Raw genomic sequence first — 19,066 nt, 5'->3', positions numbered from 1 at the left:
CAAAGTGCTCCAAGAATGCTCTAAGTGTGCAAGATTATGAGAGAGAGAGAATAGAGAGAGAGAGTTCCAACCCAAAATTGAACTGACAAAAGGTTGTGCACTGATCCTCAGAAGCCTTTTTATCAATGATGCCTATGTTTTCTTCAAATTCCATTATTTTCCTTCAATTTCCTCCTCACATGCAACCTGTGACCTTTCACCTTCCTTTTCTCCTAATTTTCTTTATTTTTATAAATAAACTTCCAATTAATTCCTATTTTCCTTTTCAAATCCTTTTCCATTGCATTTGCCAATTTCCTTAGCCATAATAAACCAAATGAACACCCCTATAAGTTTTTCCCAACATTCATCTTCAATACATGTCCCATGACCTTGGTCTTATTTTTCCTTTATTAACTTTATTACATGGATTTTTAACCAGGGATGTTACAAAACCCTCCCCCTTGGGGAACAATGTCCTCGGTGTTCAATGCCACCTATAACCAACAAGGCTACTAAAAACCAAAACATACCTCCCACAGATCATTATAACTTAGCTCGATGCAATATTTACAATGAATAACTTGTTGAAAAGAAAAAACAATATAACCAACATAACAACATGAAAACCGTACCACTTATTAGAGATTTATAAAACAACTCGATGCGATATTTACATCATACATATGCATATATAAACATAACCAAAACAAAACACCAAAATATATACCAAAAGACATCTACTTAAGACATAGATAGAGAAGGATACATAGCTTGCATCTAAGTATCCATCTCCCATGTAGCTTCATCAAGCCTAAAGTGCTTCCATTGCACTTTAACTTGCTCAATTGCTTGTTTCCAGAGCATGAGTTGTTTCCACTACAAAATGCATTGAGGTTCTGGATGGAATTCTCCTTTTCACTCCACCTGCAATATAGACCAATAAATCACATGATAAACATCCTTTACATATATTTTAAGCAATGAAACATGGAAAAAATTATGAACTTTCACTATCGGAGGTAGTGCAAATTGGCAAGCCACTAGTCCAATCCTCTCAAGAATCTTGAAAGGCCCACAATATTGAGGTTCCGTCTTGGCACATGACCCAATCCTCAAGGATCTCTTCTTGGGTTTGATATATAAGTACACCTGCTCCCCAACCTGAAACTCCTTAAACACCCTATGTTGATCTACATAGCTCTTCTATCTGTCCTGTGCTACCTTTAGATTTTTCTTGATTACCTACATTTCCTGTTCCATCTCTTCCAAAATGTCCGGTCCAATCAATACCCTATTCACTAGATCACTCCAACTCATAGGAGTATTAAAAATATTCCCATAAAATGTCTCTAGAGTACTCATATTCAAATATTCCTGATACCCATTGTTATATGCAAACTCTGTAGGCTTTAACCCATACATAAATTACCTACATACGAATTCTAAAACACAAAAAATAAACAATGTGAGAGCATAACACATAAAACACATATGCATAGAGATTTCCCCTTGGATCCCAAAACCAGGACTACCATCTTGATTTTTCATTATGGTCCTTTCAATGTTACAATACATATTTATACATGTCGAAGCATCTAATACCATGGACCGAAAACCATTGTGTCCAAAACCATGTGCGATAAATCATGCACAAAACCATAGGTAGGTCCGCCCAACATAATATAGGGTCCAAAACAAAGGGTTACCTGCACCCTCAAACCCCCTGTGATTCCCCCCACTACGCAATTGGTGCAACGAAGGGGGTGCTTTGCCCCCCTTCTAACCCCTCGGTTAACTACATAGGCTAGTCGTGGAAAGAATATAACACAACCCAAAAAACTCCACTAGTGGAAGACACTCTTCCCACTTTTGATGTTTATTCATAACGTACATCCTCAACATATCCTCCAAAATCCTATTGACCCTCTTTGTTTTTCCATCTATCTATAGATGATAAGCTGTACTAATGGCCAAATCTATACCAAAACATGCAAATAACTCTTTCCAAAATCTAGAAGTGAACTTAGCATCTCTGTCCAATACAATATTCTTCAGAACACCATGTAACTTCACTATCTCCTTGATGAAGACCTGTGATACATCACTAGATGAATAGGTAGAATTCATTGGAATGAAGTGTGCTATTGTTTTCAACCTACCAACCACAACCATGATATAATCACGTTGTTTGGATTTCCTCGACAACCTTGTAATGAAATCCATGGAAATGAACTCCCATTTCCACTTTGGAATCAGAATCAACTGTAGTAAACCACCTGGATTCTTGCACTCTACTTTTACCTATTGAAAATCCAAACATCTAGCCACAAACTCTTCCACTTCCTTCTTCAGATTCGGCTAGTAGTAGAGCTTCTTCATTGTTGCCAATGTCTTTTGATATCTTGGGTGACCTGAATACCATAAATTGAAATTCCCACAAGATAAGATTCTTGAGCTCACTATTATCTGACACATAGATCTTGTCCCTAAATTTTACCAAAACATCCACTATGAGATGATAGTCCACATTTTGATCACTTATGCCCTACTACTATAACATGTGCATAAGCTCCCTACACCTATCATCTTTTTGTCTTGCCTGTAAGATATGATCTTGTAAATTTTTCCCATATGAACTCATAGATGCCATGTGATTTACCTACACTCTTTTCTAAGAGCATCTTCCACCCTGTTCTCTTTTCCTTTAATGTATCTGATCTCAAAATCAAACTCACTAATCATAGATAACTATCTAGATTTCCTGGAATTTAGATTAGGTTGGTCAAACAAATATATTAACCCACTATGATCACTCATCAAAATGAACCTCCTGCCAAGAAGATAGTGTGTCCACATCTTCAAATCATGGATGATCACTACCAACTCAAGGTCATGTGTCACATAGTTCTGCTCATGCTCATTCAATTTCGTTGATTTAGATAATACCACATTTCCATCCCATATTAAGACTCCACCAAGTACTCTCTTGAAAGAATATGTACACAACACAAACTCTTTATCTGGATCCACAATATTTAGAATAGAAGCATTGGTCAACAACTGCTTCAATTGCTCAAAACTGGCTGCACATGTCTTTGTCCATTCAAATTTATTTCCTTTTTTCCGCAATGATGTGATATGATAGGAAATCTATGAGAAGATTTTGATGAACCTCCTATAGTAACTTGCTAACCCTGTCAATGATCTGACACCATGCACATTCCTAGGAGCTGACCATTCGATGATAAATAAGATCTTTTACAAATCCACTACTATGCCTTCCTTGGAAACAATATGTCCCAAGTAATGTACCTCTATATGAAAGTAACTACATTTGCTAATCTTTGCAAACAAATAATGTTCTCTTAGCAATATCAATATTGATACTAAGTGCTCGCCGTGCTCTTCCTTATTATTAGAATATATTAATATATCATCAATGAATACAATAACAAAATTTTCCAAATAAGGACGCAACACACTATTCATCAAACACATAAAAGTATCTGGAGCATTAGTCAAACCAAAAGGAACCACAACAAGCGCATAATTCCCATACCTACTCTAGAAAGTAGTCTTGTAGATGTATTCTTATTTATTGTGTACTGATGGTATCTCAATGTCAAGTCAATATTCAAGAATAATGCTGCTCCCTCAAACTGATCAAACAAGTCATCAATCCTTGGCAACAAATATGTAACGTACCTCTTTCTCTCCTCTAATTTGTTTTTTTTGTCTTTCATTAACCAAATATGATTATACAACATATACTTCGTGATTCTGGTCTTCCTCCCTTCTTCCCCCTCAACTTTAATCTATCTTTGCTAATTGCTAATCCTAGCACCTAGCTCTTCATTACCCTACATGGTGTAACTTCATCCCCCTTCATTAGACTATAGCATAACATCCCACACTATATCTAAACCTATACCTTGGTTGGGAAAACATATTATTGTAAGGTTGAGCGCTCATCCACCTTGGTTTAAGGTTCTAATGAACATTTCAATGGTTATTTAATTTGACTTAGGGCCATGGCATTAATTTCTTGTCCCTTCACCTGTCAGCTCGTCCTCCCCAGTACTGTATGGTCCAATGCACACTTGCCACCTACACCAAGTCACATGGGTTCACATGGCGATGACTTGCATCAGGGTTTGTGAACGATTAAGATATGTTAATGGGTTTAAATGGCTCAAATCGGCTCTTCTCCACTTTAGTCACAACCTAACCCTAACCCTACTTCATTTTGTGCTTCGCCTGTGGCAATCACTCCGTTTAAAATTGCAAGGGTTTTTTCTACAAGTTAGTCTGTGTAATTGGAGTTTTGAGTAAAATCCAATGGAGTCCTTTCCATCTATGCTTAGGTATTCAACCTTCTTCGAAGTTTTGAAATTAACATGGTTTTCTTTGATTTATAAATGTTATTGCTAGTTATGCTTGACATCGCCTTAGTTGTAATTTTTTTGACATGGGAATGTTCATGGCGAATTCTGGACTATTCGGGGATCTGTAGGGCAAAGGAACAACCTTAGCCATTGCCACTATGGCCACAACCCTCAGGTCGATATCCCAATTCTTCCCCAGTTAGATTGCCCTTAGGGTTTTTATACACTAAAATTTTAAAGGTATTGGATAATTCTGGTCTCAAATGTTCTGTTGCAAGAGAACGGAATTTTCCAGGTGATGGCAGTAGCCCAACGCTTGGTTCCCATGTCAGTTCACATTTGTTTTACAGGTATGGGTGCCCACATCTTAGCCCACTTGACTATATTCTATTGGGTTACATAATCTATTGGAATTTTTATTATCGTCGGAGTGTAGGTTCCGAAACTAAGGAATGATGGTTAAATTTGGGGTTTATCATGTTTCCCTAAGTTGTTGCTCTGGTTTCCCCTGTTTGCACTGCAATATTCTATTCCCAGGTTCTGTGGCGTTTCCACAGTGGTTTGCTTGTGACCATAATCCTTGATTCTTTATGCGAGAAGGATAATGAAACATTCTTGTTTACAAGTGTTGACCTTGGTTATGGTCTCCATCCTTTCGGAAACAAAGGCAATTGGGTTCGCAATTCCTCCACTCAATGTTTTTCTGGGATCTACTCTTGCTACTGTTTGAAATTAATTTATCGCTCCTCTATATGATAATTATGACCAGGAAGGGTCTAATTTTTCTCATGAACATTGCTATTTATTTTCTTTTTCTTTTCCTAAACCCCCCGAGATGATACTGTAGCCTCTCATGGTTAAATCTCTGTTGTATGCTAGAAATCCTTTTTATATTATATTAAGTCTGTTAATCTTTTCTAATATTTAAGATTTATTCCATGAGTGCCTATGTTCTTGTAATGCTTAATATTCCTCACAAGAATTTTCTCTAGCTGTGTAATTAATGGTTTTTATATCTCGTTGAAATTTTCTTCAACTGTGCATCTAATGGTTCCTATTCATTACTATAATTGGCTTTAGCTATGTATGAAAGGATTTCTATGCATCATTCAAATTTTCTTAAGCTATGCATTTCATGGTTTCTTTGTGTCATTGGAATTTTCTTGAGCTATAAGAACTTATCATTGTAATATGGGTACTTTCATTTAATATTTATGGACATGGCTATGCTATTTTCTACACTAATTTATGATTTTAATTTAGCATTTGAATTTATTTATTGGCATGTCAATTTTAGGCATAAATGGTTATGTCTTAATGCCTAACTAGGGGTTATATGTGAATGCATTTAAGCTTGTAGTCGTGAGGCTTGAGTCTGAGTTATATTTTGCATAAATGCGCTTTTATTTGTAATCGTAATGTTTGAATATGGGATTGTAATCATACAGATTCTTTTATTTGGAACTTAATATGTGAATCATATATAGGGTTGCTAGAACTAATAGCAAACAGTACGGATTGGTTTGGAACATAAACATAATTGCACATAATTTCATAATCTTTCATACGAGTTCTCTTATTACTCATATAAATGTATGGTGTACTTCCTTTTTCGGAGGTTCACCTTCAATGTTGTATCTCTACATGCCTTTTAATTTTATTACAAGTTAATAGCTCAGATACTTCTCTGTTCCTTTGCATATGTGTGATCGACATACCATAAATATCTATAGGGAGAGGAACATGGTTTTTACTGCTGTCTCATGCACCTATTATAAATACCCTTGTTGTGATTCCTATGGAGTCTAATTTCCTTCCTATGGAGCATTTAGGTGATCAGAACTATAGTTTTGGTTCTAATACACCAGCTCGATCACGTACTATAAGACCAACCCAATACCCACAAAAGAAACGCTAAAATACTTGTAATTCTTATAACAAATAATATTAGTCTAATTTCTTAATATCCACATAACTAGACAAACATCAATAAATCCATTCACGATTTATACAACCCTTCCTTGCTTTCAGTGGAAAGTAAATAGTAATCTTATCCCTATGAAACATAACAGTTTCCTTATTTTTATTATAGCAGATTATATCTATACATATATGCATTTTCAACAATAGAGAAGATGCATCAATATGAATAATAACAATAGATTAACTACTCCAGTAGCTTCAAAATAATAGCCATATCTATCTACAACAATTAATACATAATCATAATCAACACAAATCAAACTAGAGATTTTAGTTATGCATCTTACTAGAAAACTTGCACTAGAGAAGACACTGTCCACCCAACCAAGAGCTGCCTCCAGTTCTCCCACGATCTTGATTGTTTTTCCTAGAAAATCAACAACCTCATCGATTCTCTCTTTAGGTAATTACTACACTTCTTCATGATACTATTTCTTTTGATGAGATTTATTGTTTCATTTCCTAGACTTTTTCTTTTAAAGCGTGCCTTTCTCTTACAAGGTGCTTTAAAGGCAACCAGTCTTAGCCCTTTTCTCCAGCTAATCTTTTTCTAATGGATTTTATCTCCCTCCCTTAATCTTATCTACAATCTTTGAAGATTCTAATAATGGAGAATTAACAATATTATCCTCAAGTGTCTTTTCTGAGTGCATAGTTTCCTTAAACATTAATTTCGTTTTTTTTTATTAATAAGAAAATACTTACAATAATTATTCAAAGTGTTTTGGCTCCATTGCCATTTATTATGTGCATACATTAAATAACATTATCTACTAGGGGGTGTCACATGATAATTGTTCTTGATCATTACCTTGTTCAACTACCTATAATCAATACACAATCTAAGAATATGTTGATGGTACTGGACTTGCCAACAAAGAGGATCTCTCTGGTATGAGGTCCAAACTAGACCTCACACCATTTGGTGTAGGAGTTCCATCCGGTACGATGGTCCAGTTTCCATTATCTTAAAGATCTTCCTTGGTGCTAGTTATCATCACATGAGAGTGTTACGTAGGTATCTTCAAACAATAAGGTACATGTGTCTGGTAAGTTCGTAATGTAACTCGTGTCTAGTTTCTCTTACTGTAAAAGGGGAGAGTGAAGTGAGCCACTTGATGAGATGGAGTATTCCAAACCCAGGAAGAAACACACGTGAAAACAACAAGGGTCTTTCTAGCATCCAATGGAATAGTCCACTGTGGATGTGGCAGTCATTAAAACCAAAGTTCAAGGGAAAACACATACACCATCCAGAAGAATATTCCACACGAGGGTGACGGTCATTAAAACCATGAAAACACAAGGATGGTCTGTCTAATGTATGGCAGAGTTGTCCAAATAGATGGGATAGCAATGAGAAACAATACAACACATTTTCAACAATATGAGTACTAAAATAACCAAAGTAGTTCAACTATCTTAGTACACGTTAAGAAAACATGCATTACAAACATTTAAAGAAAAGTATTACAAACGGATACAAAACATGTGTGAAAATGTGATGGCCTGAGACAGGTTTTTGAATTAAGAAAAATTTCTAAGACACATCTGTACACCATACATCACTAGCCCCAGTAGTGGGACATTGGAGCCAGTGCTTGCTCCTTAAAGAATAGATTACAAAATCTTAAGGCTATGCGAGAGGAGCCAAGGTGAATAGTCCTTTGATCATACAATGAGGGGGTATATATAGCCAAGGGGGGATAACTGACCCTTTTGACTCTTTGACTTCCCTCATGACTATTTGAATTCCTATGACTTTTCGAATTTACATGACTCTTCAGCTTCATATGTGGGTATCTTGGATTTCCACTTTACATTACATTGATTGCAACAAGTATGGCCCATAGTAGTGCTGTGGCCAAGACAACTCATGACACAAATCAACATGACACTGTTGACATGTACTGGATGACTGTGGTGTCCATGTCGAGCTGTTGTGCTGTTAAGTCATGGTATGATCTTGGTGTAACATGTCTTCACCTCTGCATGGAAAAGTGCACGGGGTATTCAATGGTCTTGGTCTTTGCTTGATGATTTATGTGTATGTGCCCCTTTCAATCACTACTCGTTGTGATTCGTGTGTTCATTCAACTACGAGAAATACTTCTATCATGCACTCCTTCTCCATCCTGTTTGTCATCATGCCATGTTTCATTGATGTACCTATTCCTACAATCACTCATGATGAGACATCATCAAATCCAAAAATTTCCTAGCCTAACGTGATGCATTGTTTTCCGTTTTGGAGCAGGTGATCGAGAGAGGGACAAGGCACTGAAACTACATAGAGAATAATTCAGGCAGGGGGGCAAGGCTCTGGATCACTATTGGGACAAACTGCACAGATGTCATTCGGATGCAGATTTGCACGATCCGTGACAATAGTGATAGCTGCGGGGAAAAACCTAGCTAGGAGGCAGAATTGTGCAGTTTCCAGGAGGAGGACTAGGTAGGGTGTCGGGAAACTACTGGGCCATTCTTTGCAATTTTCAAGGGGAGCACTAGGCAGGTCATCTAGCTCGGATTTGGGAATTTTCTCCAGGGAAGACAAAGTGGGCAGTAGGAGGAACTGGCATAAAATTCTATGCAGGACAACCCTGCACAATTTATGAATGCAGTACAACCAGACTGCTCTGCGCATTTCTAGAGAGAAGTGTTGGCTGCCTAACTACTGTTCACATTTCTGGAGAGTAGTGCTTGCTGGGCAGCCCAGGGACAACACTATGCATTTTCTGAAGACAATGGGTTCTGGTTGGGGAAGGACACTAGAGGAAACCATTGCGTAGTTTTGGATGCTTGGGGAGGCTGGGGTCTTCGTGCATTGTGCAATTCCAACAAGCAAGGGAAAAATCTTGAGGGTTTCATCAGAAAAGTGTGTAGTTCCAAAAAGCTGGATGAGGCTAGGTTGCTTGGGAAACTACCTAAGTGTGAGATTAGTGAAATTGATGTAGCAGTGATAGGAATTGACTATGATCACACACTTGAACACTTAGTGATACAAAATATACCACCCTTAACATAAATGACATACTCTTCTTGACGCAACAAGCTTTGTGAAAAGAGTGCATGAAGTGATTGTGAAACATGTCTATGTAATGAGAACAACCCATACTTACAATATTTCCCCTTGAAGTATAACATCATTCCCTTTGCATGAAAAACAATAATCCTGATGCCCATAGATGACCCATACTGCATAAAGATGAGAATGTGAAAAAATATTAAGATCAAGGAGGGGGCTTGAGATCATCAACTTACCAATAAGTGACTAAGGAATGATTGATCACAGGGTCCATGGTAGGCTCTGAAAATTTCATGCAAGCCAAAATTTTGGATGGTGGTTGTAGCCGCTACAACATTGGTGACACATTGGTAGAACTCCAGCTCTCTATAGGGACCTTGTTTCATGAAAAGCGAGTCTAACCCTTCTGGAAGTATTGTTCGATTCTTTGATCATCATGGCTTAATCATTTTCTTGGGTGAAAGGTATAGTCCCTACTATTCTCTTGGTCGGTCAGCACACATTCCAAGCCAATTCAACTAAATTGTTTCGATTGGGATGAGAGGTGTATAGATGCACAATTAATATAAATGTCAGAGTCTTAGTTTCATCTCTAATGTTTCTCCGCTTGTAACAGGCCTAAATAGTACCCCGATGGAGTCACGGATGAACACAAGAATTGGTCCACTACTAGCGAGTCTAGTTAGTACCCTGACAAAGTTAGTTGCATCACCTCTTTGCGTAGGAATTCTTTCTCTTCTTTTTCCTTGTTTATTTTTTTCATTTTCACATTTTTTTTCATTTTTCAAAGAACTGTGCATAGGCACTTATTTATTTCAGAGGCAGAAGAGGGATCCCAACTTATTGAGAGAAGAAGAGGTTGTCCCTTCAGAGAAGTATTTATATATACCTTTGACACACTTGTTAAGGTTTCCCCCCTCACCTTACTCTACTGGACTGAGCTGACAAGGGTTACCCCAAAAGAACCGCTTAGAGTAGGTGTTACTAGTTAAAGTGCAAGTGTTGTGTTTTCACCAAGACTCACTCTGAACAAAATGTATTTTCCATCAGGGTATCATTGACTGAAGACAACAAGCTCTTCATAAAGAGAGAGTAAAGTAGATAACCAAATGTAGATAGTTGTACAAGTCCTCTTATATTTTCCGACTTGTCTCGAGAGCCATTCACTGTTTCAAGTGAGGCTAACCTATGGGTACTGTTAGTGTCAGTCTTTACAGCCTTCCTCCAGTGATCAAATGTGCTCTTACATAGTGATTTTGAAGTGTCAAGGTCAAATTTTGTCATTTCAGTGAGTCTTCAAGCAAAATTTGGTCACTAGGCTTCAGCTGAGCCTATCATCATTCGTAGGGTGGTCATTATCATGTCAGTGTCTAATGAGTCATTTTACACCTTGTACATGCTTCATGTTGCGCCCAGGCAAGGTCATTTCCCTCTCCTAGGGTTTTGAAGGCAATTTCTCTTGGATGGTCAAATCACCGGCAAAACTTGTTTCCTGATGTTCATACACCTTCCCCTATCCTTAAAGTACCTTATCAAACACTTCCCATCCCTTAGATCCGCCAAATTCCTCATTTTTGCACAAACCCTAGTTTCTAGCTACAAGCTGGCAATTTTCTAGGTTTGGTCTGTGTTTTGTCCTTTTCGACCCCTTCCCCTCACTCAATCTCTGAGATTCCACTTTCCCTGCTTCCTAACATCCCTCCCCACTCCCAAAAATTTCCCCAAGAATTTAGAAGCCCCCTATCCCCTTCATCTCGCTCCATTTCGACAAAATTCCTTGCTTCACACATCGGGACAAGTCGCACTCAAATGATGTTCCAGAGCAATCAAAGATGAATTTTTCAAAATTGAGAGAGGTTTTTGTCCACAACATGCCAAGGAAGAAAAGCCTCTTTCACTTTTTACACAAGTGTCATGGTTTGAGAGAAATGTCAAAAATACCGGCGAGAACAAAGGTGCTCCAAGGACGGTTGGCCAAAGCACAAAAACGAAGGAAAACGCCCGATCCACTCCAAACTTTGGCCAAAGCCTCTTTGACTCAGCATGGTACTTGATTGGGGACTCCCAGCCCAAATTTCAAGAAATTTGGAGAAAATTTTGTCATTTGTGAATTTTTTGTGCAATTTACAGGTTTTTCCCAAGAACTGGTCTCACCCCGGGTGAGACCAGTTTGAAGGGCTGCTCAGAATTTTGAAAACTTGGCATTTTTGGAAAGGGAATTCAAAAAGAAAAATTACCAATACTTGGGAGAAGCCTGATTTTGAGTTTTGAGCCTCCAAAAGCTCAAAATACACCTAAAAAATGACTTTCTGCCCACTTTTTGAGTTGCAGAAAGTGACCTTGGGAGAATCAACTTTTGAGGGGTCAAATCAACTCCAAATCCAGAAATTCCACTTGGGATGGAAAGTAGACAGACCAAGCTTTCTAATGAGCCATCTTGCACCTGATTTGGATCAGTGGAACCCACTCAAAAACAGCTTCAAAGGGGCGCGACCAGAACTTCCAGGGGCGCGACCAGAACTTCCAGATTTGCCAGAATTCACATTTTTGGTCAAAAAACACTGTTTTGACTATGGTTGACTATTATTACTTGTAGATGATGGATGAATGTAATATTTTCATGGCACTTTGATAGGTTTTATCTTTCTTTACTCTTCTAGAAGCTTCTTTGATGTAAATAGTGAATAATTAATGCATGGATGAGTTAGCTAAGTAATAGAGGCAAGTTGTTGGGCTGCCTATTTTCTAGTTCTTAGTTTAGAATTAGTTCAAACTGCTCCTAGGAAGCTGAGCTCGACCCCTAGAGGTGGGGAAAGGAGTTAGATGGTCTAGGAGGTCTATATTATGCTCTCTCCTTCTCATTTTCATGGTTGGACTCTTGTGTAAGGAAGCTTTATTGTATATTGTGCATCTATTTCTGCAATTGAAGGCAAGGAAAGCCAGGGTTTTACAGACATCTTTGAGGATTCTTGTGGATCTGATTGTTGATGGTGTGTTCTCTACATGTTCTTGTAAGTTTGTTTATGTGTTTCACATCTCTCTTATGCTTCTAAATTGGACAGATGAAGTGGTAAAGTTTGAACTCATGTTTTGACATGCTCAGCTTTTAGTTTGTTCAATTTTAATGTTTTCTACTGTCTAGAGAGGATTCGAATTGTGTGTTTGCCCTCTTTAGCTTCTCCTCTATCATCTCTGATCATCCATCTCAGATTAAGACATCAGCACTCATTCCTACCTTGCCCCTTAGATCCCCCTGTGAAAACTGTGCTCAATCCCCGCACTTTGAATTGCACTTCCACCAATTGCCACCAAAACCCCCACAAATCATCAAATCAACCCCCCTTATCAATTTACTAGCCTAAAATCTTTATTATTAATTGGTCAGCCTAATCATATTGAAAGATCTATCGAATCTGACCCGAGAGAGCCTTCTCATACCTCGTAGGGCTAGCTACGAGGTGAAATGGTTTGATGTAGCCTTGAAGATTTACCTTCCTCAGCCTAGGGTAAAATCTCAAGCGCTAACAGGTACAAACAAGCAAAGAGTAGAAGTAAAGTGAAAGAAAAAAAAGTAAGAAAAGTAAGTGAGAAAGAAAACCAATCCAAGTATGTAGGAAAATGCACCAAGTAAACAAGAAAACAAACATGCAAACCAAAAAGCAAAGCAAAGCAAGAAAGCAAACAATACTCCTACTTCTACGCTAAACAATCAGGATTACGTGACATGAAATTTTGAGTGAAGCCACCGTAATCGTTTTCGACCTGCAACCACAAAGATACAAGCGATTAAAACAGATAATAAATAGCGTGGAAAAGAAACTAAAAAAGCTTGAAAATATTGCATGGAAAGGAAGGGCTTGCCTGTGGGCAGAAAAATGTCTCACGACCACCTAATACACATGGTTACCTTTTCGATGGATGCTATTATTCAACAAACCTTAGAAGCCTCTTACGAGTGTGTTTTCATCTGCAATGATATTCTTAGAGTGCGAGAGGAAGGATTGAAGCTTGTTGCTTGCAACATGGCTCCCTAGGTAAGATTGTTCCAGCCATTGAGCGATTGGATCGTGAAATTCAGAATGGTTGTTTGGAAGGTCTCGTGACTTGTGAAAAGATGGCTTTTTGATTGGAGAGACAGGATCATGATGGGAATCTTGTACAAAAAAATAAATCTGATCATTCTTATAATTCATGCCAAGACAATGAGGACCTTCCATAACCATCAGCGTAGGCTGAAATGCCTCACCCGCTTGACATAAATCTAAGGAGAAATATTCTAAATAGTGAAGATCAGAGAGCACGAAGTAACTATCAGTGAAAGTACTGATGGGAAAATGATAAGCTGCATGATTGTCACCTGAGATGAGGAAATGATCAGACGAGTTTGTCAAAATATCAGATTCCTAGTTTGAAATGAATAAAGACAAATTCATTTAAACAATCCTGAAAACACTTTGATCAATGGAATCAAGTTTCCCGTGATCTAGATAGGATAGACCACCCCCCTACAACTGGTGAAAAATTGCGCAGGCATCATAGTCATCATAGGAATGTGAAAGAGATGATATCATTGTGAATGCTTGAAACCAGTTGGGGCATGGTGAAATGAAAGGAAATTGATTCATGTGATAGATTGTGTGCTCATCACCACACAGGGGGATTGTTGGTGTGATGAGCGAGAAAATTTGAAGTACAAGGTTCACAAGGAGACTGAGGAGCTGATCACGAGACGAAAAATCAAATAAGTATGATCACAGACAGAGGAAGTATTTAAGATGATCAACTTCACAATTCCATGATTTCATGAGGGATGAACATTCCCACCCCGAGTTTGATGCAAGAGATGTGCATGAAGACAGATGCACTGTGACAGATTTGTGAATTCGGCCATAAGTCAAATTTTGAAAATTTGGGAGATCACATCCAAAATACCAATTTTTTTTACACGTGAATTCACATTGAGTGCAACCATGCAGATCAATGGATTGTGCATGAGAAACCAGATTTGATTGGGTTCTAGAGGCTTACTAGAGTCACGAGGTCCTAACATAACCATCAATGGACGTTGAAGTGTCTCGACTCCCTAGCACATCCCAAAAATTTCCAGAATTGTAAAATCATATTTTGAAGTTTGAACAAGATCATGCATTGCTTGAAGATGGCTTAATATGTTGCTAATTTCAAAATTGCTCTCAGGATGGCAGTCATCTCTATCATAGGTTGCACTAGATTTTTCAGCTTCAGGAAGCGGACTTGAAGAGTTTTCTTCATGCACGAGAAGAGATGATGGGGAATGGGAAGTACATTTTGTGATTAAACTATTTTCAACTTCATCATGGACAACCTCACTGCCTTGTGTCAATTGAGGAGATAACTCATTGGATGAAGAAGTAAGAGAACATGGAGTATCTTTGATGCGTGTGGGTGCATTGTGAATGGTAGGACACATGACTGACTGAGGTGAAGAGGAATTTCTGATATGAATGCCTTCTTTGACTGAAGGAAGTTCTAGATATGAGTTAGAGTATCCATGATGAAACGAAAGATCACATGATGTGCTTGGGAGTTCATCACAGTATATGGAAGCATGGGAGTTATAATGGCCCAAGGCTGAGGGTTGATCGAAAGGATTAATTGTACAAGATGTTTCACCAGGGTTAATAGATTGAGAATTGTTAGAGAATGGAAGCTCATTGTTGTGATGTGAAAAATTTTGAATTAGAGAGGGGGAATGATAGTTTCCTTACCTTTTTGCTCCTCTCCTAGTGAAATGTGATTGCCTTGCACCTGATTGTAATTTGAGCCAGTAGCTTGAGAATTGAGAGAATGTGCACAACTCGCTGGTGAAACAAATTGATCAAGTGGGTCATGGTACAAGGAGTCATGGCTTGTGAACTATGGAGGATAGTAGAGAGGAAGATCAACTTCGAGACTTGAGTTGTGAATGGTGATGTCCTCTTGTGGAATGGAGGAGTGAGTCTTGATTATTGGCTCTCTGAGCCATTCTGGAACTTCCTCCATGGAAGTGGGAGGAAGATGAGAAGATGGGTTAGGGACATGCTACGCAGACTCCTCAGCTATGCAATCACCACAAGGGGGAACCCACATCGGGATTAGAAGAGGAGGAGGACAAGGAACAAATGGGGTGTTGGGCTCCTCCTCTACAATCTGAGGTGCCTCACAATTCGAAAGAGTTGGGGAAGCAGAAAAATCAGGAGGTTTAGGTTCACTTTATGAAGAGATATGAACCAAGTGCTTGAACTCTTGTTTCAAGAAATCCCAGTTCAAATCTTCTTTTGGAATCTCATAGAAAAAGTGAAGAAATTGATTAGAAAATTTCTCAACTGATTCATTAGGCTCCATTATTAATATGTTAATTCTTCCACAAACATCTCGGTAGTTATACTTACCGAAGGCTTGATGGAGCTCCTTGAGGAGAGGGAGAAGGGAATGGACAGAAGTAGGTGGAAAGGTATGACACAACTGATTAACATGACCTTCAAGGGTGAGAAATAAAAGCACACAAGAAGTCTCTCCATTATCGATTTCATAAGGTTGGAAAATTTGAAGAAAATCAGAAATGTGTTTGCATATGGACGTTCCATCCTCACCATCAAACTTTAACTGGGAAAACTGATTGAGAAGCTCACCATGGAATGAAATTTGATTAAGGGAAAACTTGGAGAAACAACCCAGGAGCATGATTGGTGTATGATCCATTTTAGATAAGAGATTCAAACCAGATGGAATGAGCTCAACTTGTCATTTGGCCCTCCTTTTAGTGCCATTTTTTTGATGGAGCTGGACCCGCCAACAAAGGGGATCTCCCTGGCATGAGGTCGAAACTAGACCTCACACCATTTGGTGTGGGAGTCCCATATGGTATGATGGCATGTTTGCCATTATCTTAAAGATCTGCCTTGGCTCTAGCTGTAAGCACATGAGAGTGTTATGCTTGTATCTTCAAACAACAAGGTACATGTTCCTGGTGAGTGCATAATGTAACTCGTGTCTAGGTTCTCTTACTGTAAAAGGGGAGAGTAAAATGAGCCTCTTAATGAGTGGGAGTAGTCCCAACCTAGGAAGAAACACATGAAAAAACAACAGGGTCTGTCCAGCATCTAGAGGAATAGTGCATAGCGGATGCGACAGTCATTAAAACCAAAGTTCAAGGGAAAACACGTACACCATCCAGCGGAATAGTCCACACGGGGGTGACGGTCGTTAAAACCAAGAAAGAACAAGGATGGTCTATCTAATGTCCGGTGGAGTAGTCCACACGAATGGGACAACAATGATAAACAATACAACACATCTTCAAAAATATGAGTACTAAAATAATTGAAGTAGTTCAACTATCTTAGTACAGGTTAAGCAAACATGCATTAGAAACATTTAAAGAATAGTCTTAAAAATGGATACAAAACATGCATGGATACAAAACATGCATGAAAATGTGCTTGCCAGAAAGAGGCCTCTGAATTAAGCAAAAGTTACAAGACACATCTGTACACCATACATAACTAGTCCCAATAGTGGGACGTTGGAGCCAATGCTCGCTCCTCAAAGAACAAACTACAAACTTTGAAGGCTATGCAGGAGGAGCCAAGGTGAAATGTCCTTTTCTCATATAATGAGGGGGTATATATAGCCAAGGGGGGATAACTGACCCTTGTGACTCTTCGAATTCCCTCATGATTGTTTGAATTCCTATGACTTTTTGACTTTACATGACTCTTCAGCTTCATATGTGGGTCTCCTGGACTTCCACTTTACATTACATTGATTACAACAAGTATGGCACATAGTAGTGATGTGGTCGAGAGAACTCATGACACAACTCGACATGACACTGCTGACATGTACTGGCTAACTGTGGTGTCCGTGTCGAGTTGTTGTGCTGTTGAGTCATGGTATACTCTTAGTTTAACATGTCTTCACCTACACATGGAAAAGTGCTTGGGGTATTTGATTGCCTTGGTCTTTGCTCGATGGTGCATGTGTATGTGTCCCTTTCGCTCGTTGCTCGATGTGCTTCGTGCATTCATTCAACTGCGAGAAATCCTTATAGCACACACTCCTTCTCCATCCCGTTCATCATTGTGCCATGTTTCATCGATGTACCTATTCCTACAATTGCTCATGACAAGACAACATCAAATCCAAAAATCTCATAGTCTAACATGATACATTGTTTTCCATTTTGGTGCAGGTGATTGGGAGGGGGAAAAGGCACTGAAAATTCACAGAGTATAGTTCAGGTCAGGACATGAGGATTTGGAGCACTACCGAGGAAAACTAAGCAGATGTCACTGGGAGGTAGATTTGCATGATCTGAGACAACAGTGATAGCTGTGGGAAAAAACCGAGATGGGAGGGAAAATTGCGCAGTTTCCGGGAGGAAGACCAAGTAGGGTGTCGGGAAACGGCTAGGCCAATCTGCACAATTTTCAAGGGAAGCACTGGGAAGATCATCCAGCTGGGATCTATGTAGTTTCTCTTGGGAAGACAAAGTAGGAAGAAGGAGGTGCTGGAAAAATAATCTGCACAGTTTTCTCGAGGAGGACAGGATCAAACTGTAGGAGTTGTTGATCAACATTGTGCAATTCTATGAGACTATCCGGGCCTGGAAATAACTGCATAATTTATGAGATGATTGCAAAGCAGGGCATAAGGATAGGTGAAAAACAAATATGCGTAGTTTTTTTAGGGAGAATAGAGCAAAACAACATGGAATCCTGCCTCTCAGATCTACACAATTTCCCAAGATAGTGTAGTGACAGGCAGCAGAGGCATGTCCCACATGTCTATGAAATTTTTGCAAGCAGTGAAAGACAAATAAGATGGAAAAGTTTTGCACAGTTTTGGGGATTAGTGTAGCCTTGTGTCCCAACTCAGGTTAGATTTTCTGGTTGACCAGTGGGAGGCTTGATGTGTAATATTGCGGGAAGCGCAGACTGGATCGGGTTCTGGGAGAACTTCTGCGCAGTTCTGGGAGCCAATTAGCTGGCTCATTTCTAGAATTGTGTAGTGCAAGCTACCTGGAGGACATCCTCAAGCTCTACATAGTTCTGGATAGCAGTACAAGGTCACTAATATCGAGGTCTGATTGAAGGAGGGTTGTCTGGTCGATAGATTTGTAGGAAAAATGAGTAAGTGTGAAAGAAAGTGGGCTTGTGCATACATGAAATTGTGATCACATAATTGGAATGAATCGATGACAAGACACCTCAAACTAAAAATACAACATGTGATAAATGAGATTGACTCAAGGATTGAGAGCGACAAGTGCGACACTTGAGATATTTCTTCGAACGATGTGACAACACTTGTATGACAGTGTATGGAACTTTGTGTGTGAGTGCAACCAATGTTGACAAAGCGAAAAAATCTCATGCACACAAAGAGAAACCTTCAAAACTGCTAGAACAAATTCACAAGCAAGACATAGAAATAAACATGCTGAAAGATGACAGTTGGTCAAATAAGAAAAAAGGAAGCAAGACACGTAGAGGAAACACATGAAATGAGTTTGTACTTGCAAACATGCATGTTATCAAAGATGGAATGATATGACAATTACAAGTATTCCTTCAAGCTACACTAAGAGATGTACTTCAAAATATATTCTTTACTTACCATACTTACCCTCGAGATGATCATGCATTCGATAGAGTTTGCATGAGGT

The 19,066-nt window shown here is 38.8% G+C and overlaps 1 pseudogene; it reads right to left on the bottom strand.

Annotated features, from left to right (window-relative positions):
- The window catches only part of LOC149208536 (uncharacterized), a 176,994-nt pseudogene that overhangs the window by 50,098 nt on the left and 107,830 nt on the right, over nucleotides 1-19,066 (bottom strand).

This window comes from Pinus tabuliformis, chromosome 1_2, assembly GCF_031772625.1.
Source record: "Pinus tabuliformis cultivar Carrire ecotype Pingquan chromosome 1_2, CPIR1, whole genome shotgun sequence".
NCBI classification, from domain to species: Eukaryota; Viridiplantae; Streptophyta; class Pinopsida; order Pinales; family Pinaceae; genus Pinus; species Pinus tabuliformis.
Note: the sequence above shows the minus strand (reverse complement) of the source record. Positions and strands in the feature narration are given on the sequence as shown.